The following is a 3,885-nucleotide window of genomic DNA, read 5'->3' as shown; positions in this document are numbered from 1 at the left end:
TCTGGCGTTGAATTGTGCCATTTCCTCCTGGAAAGCCCCCATGGCTTCCTGGAGTTGTTCAACCTCTGGAGTCACGTCCTCGAGCAGGACTCTAGGCTCAGTCTCGTGGTCTTGAGGACCAGGACCTTCTAATCTAGCAGGCTCTCTAGAGGAACCTGGCTTCTTGGAGGCCGCATTGGTGTTCTTAGGGGCCATAATGCTACAGTGATTGTCTGTCTTTCTCTTCAGGCTCTCAATGAAAGCACCAATATGTTGACCGCGTTTTGGTCAACGACGTGTAGACGTCTAAACGACAAAAAACCTTCAAGAGAAATATACGACACAGACAATTTTTATAGTGGTTCAGCCCCAATGTGTTGGTAATAGCCTAGTCCACTTAGAGTTATGATTATAGATCTACACTCAAGATCAGATGAACCTGAGTCAACTGAGTTTCTTTAGTGCAGATTAAAATAATACAAGAGTTCTCTCAAGATACAATTACTCTCTCTCTGGAAAATTGAAATCCGAACCCCCTTTATGATGCCCTGAGCCTTGTATTTATAGGCTCAGGATCGTACAAATGATATCCCCCATAATCGGGATATTTCGCTATTCTCACTATATTTAATTAATAATAATATTCAAAATACAACAAAACACTATTTTTGTGGGATAATCTGAGAGATTCCTGCGCAGGCATGACCAATTCTTGTTGAAGCCGCTACTGGGATCTTTTACGTAGCCCTGCTCTGTTTAGTTGGTCCACATCACACTCAGGAGGAGAACTGAAGGGCCAAAATTCCTCACTGGTCAGCCAAACCTTCACTAGTCGAACAAGGACATAACTGGTCGGACAAGTACCTGACTGGGGGGATAAGCACCTGACTGGGCGGACAAGCACCTGACTGGGCGGACAGGCACATTTCTGGTTGGCCAAGGACATTACTGGGCGGACAAGCACATGACTGGGCAGACAAGCATACGACCGGTCAGACAAGCACCTGACTGGTCGGTCATGACACTTGACTGGTCAGTCAAAAATCTTCACCGGTCTACCGGACCACTCTTAAGCCAGATTACCCAGCCATTCCTTGCCATTTGTCACTTTTATTGCCACGTCATCGTTTTCAAATTTTGGGGATAACAATGTGATATTTGGTTAAGATCACATTATTATGTGGATATATTTGCAGTTCATGGCTCGAGACGGTTTTAGTGAGCGGATTAGCGAAATAGACACAACGGGGTTTAAATACACGGCTTGAGAGAGTGTAGAGTCCAAGAACTTTACTTAGCTAATTGTTTAGTAGTATTATAGTATGTTTAGTATTATCTTTGTAACTGTGGATTTTTGGTTCAGACCGGGAATTATTTGGACACTCATAGTAGTACTTATAGATTTTCTAAGTTTAACCTATAGTTTAAGAATATTAAGTATAACCTAAGGTTTGATTAATGTGACTGATATTAAGGATTATATTTATTATATTATAAGGTTTAGACATCAACCAATAGGATTTTAAGCACATGTTATGAATGGTAATTAAGGATTAAGTATTTTGGAGGATTAAATTAAATAAGGGTAAAGTTTGAATGATATAGGGTCAGTCAGCAGCTTTGAATACGTTGAGGGCTTAGTCAAGGCTGTTTACTCCATTCAAACTTATCTAAAAATGTGTAATTTCGTGTTTAATTATTCAGCATAAGCCGATATATCGCAGCTATAGGGGGCGATATATCGCAGCACGTAAATACGGAAAACACGAAACGATGCACGGTCGCCTTGGGCATACTGGCCCAGGCGATATATCGCCTCCTCCAGTATGTTTTCAAACGTTTTTGAATTCATTTCCTTTCAGCCATTCAAACTCCTTCAACAGTCCAGCATCTTTTGAACGAGTCTTCAGCCTCTGCTGAACGATTATTCAAATGATTTTCACCTAAAAAGCCATTATTTTTATTCAAGTAAAATCAAGATATTTTCATTCCCAAACTCTATAAATAGGACCTAGTACCCAGCCATTATTCACCATTTGCTCTAAGTTCAGAAGCTGCTAGTGTTAAGTGAGTGTGAGAGTATAAACACCTGGTTTGGGAAAAACTATAAGCTTAAACATCATAAGCTTATCAAACACTTTGGGAAGTGAGATTCGTTAGTATTTCGGTTGTGGTTAGATTGGTCTTGCAAGTCTTTGAGGTAAACCCGAAACTCTAGTTCAGTTGATTTATGTTATGTTTCCTTTCTCTTAGTCTTCTACTCAATTTCCTAACCTTATTCTTATTTTGGTTAGGGAATCCAAGTTCTTAAGCACTTAAGTTGTGGTAAGCATATTTTCTTTTAAATGGTTTAGTCTTCCTATTCATTTTCATTTCTTCTTCTTCTTAAGACTCACTCTTTCTCATATGGTTTTAGGAGTGTTCCAAAAGTCCTAACTCAGTCCATTATATCCCGGTAACTTTGGTAAGGAAAATAGGCTAGAATCAATATGTTATGTGCTTATGTTATCTATATGTTTTATGTTATTAAATGTGTTATGATATGTATGTATGTTTGTAGGCTTGGGCATATGACCCATATGGCTAACAAGACCCCAAATGGGTTATGGGCATATGACCTACTTAGCTAGTAGGACCCCACTAATTCCATGGGCATATGCTTGTTTAGTCTATGGGACCCCAAGTAATAATGGCCATTATAATAAGTGTATGTTATATGTATTATGTTAAGTCTTTATGTTTCTTATGAAATTATGTTTATGACTATGTGTTAGATTTTCCTTGCTGGGCATTAGGCTCATTCCTTTCTGTTTTATGTGCAGGAATATAAGCTTTAGAGGCGGTAAGATTCGTGACGCTTAGAGGATGTGTATCAATGGTGAATGGAGTCAAGGGGCCGAGCGTTATTCAATTCGAGGATGTAGTCTCATTTTATGTTTTTTATGATTTTATGTGTATTTTCCGCACCAATTATGTAATGTCTTTTATTTTAAATCATCTTTTGTTTTAAAAACAATGGGATCCCATAATCCTTCTTAGTATTCTGTTTATTTGTAAATAACTCTTATTTTGCAAGTTACTCAATAAATTATGGTATTTTCGTAAAAATGTAAGTTTTATGTATAGTTTCGTTAATGGTCCAAATAGTCTAGAGTAGTGGGTCATTACAGTTGGTATCAGAGAAACGGTTCCTTCGCATGAAGTTCTCCTCGATACACATGCTCAAAGCTCCGAATCGGACCGCCAAGTAAGTGTTTAAGTTACAAGTTACTTTACATATGTGTATAGCTAACAACTTTAGTGTTTATGTTTCAGTTAAGAATGAACGGAGCTTTAACCTACCAAGATATCCGAGCCATTAAGGCCTTAAAAAGAATAAGGGAGCCAAGAAACACCGTAGGAGCCCTAGAAAGGATTACTCGAAGGTTGCTTTTGTTTCACCAAGAGATAGGTGGCCTTCAAGAGGCTAAACAAATAATGCTAAGATCAACCGAGCAATATGTATTAGTAATTAGGTTGTTTAAAGATTTTCATTCTGTAATAGCAGCATTAGAAGAGATATGGGAAGAGATGCATGAGGAGGATGAACTACCCTTAGCAATGAGATACTATTTCCTCTTAGTTAGGTTCACCTCAAAAATTGAGTTTCAGTTCACCAATGAGCAAAAGAATAGGATTCTCACCGACGTTTTGATGCTCATGACAATGATGATTATGAACAAATAGATGATGATATGCTAGATGACGGATCGGATGTAGAAGATCCCGATTTTTAGATTAGTAGTTTTTATTTGTTTTATTTACTTTTGATTGTAATAAGTGAAATTGTTTTCCAAATGAATAAACATGCTATTTGAATATCATGTGTGAGTTTGATTCTATTTTCGCAATCATAATAAATACTAA

This window comes from Humulus lupulus, chromosome 9 (genome assembly GCF_963169125.1).
Source record: "Humulus lupulus chromosome 9, drHumLupu1.1, whole genome shotgun sequence".
Lineage (NCBI taxonomy): Eukaryota > Viridiplantae > Streptophyta > Magnoliopsida > Rosales > Cannabaceae > Humulus > Humulus lupulus.
Note: the sequence above shows the minus strand (reverse complement) of the source record.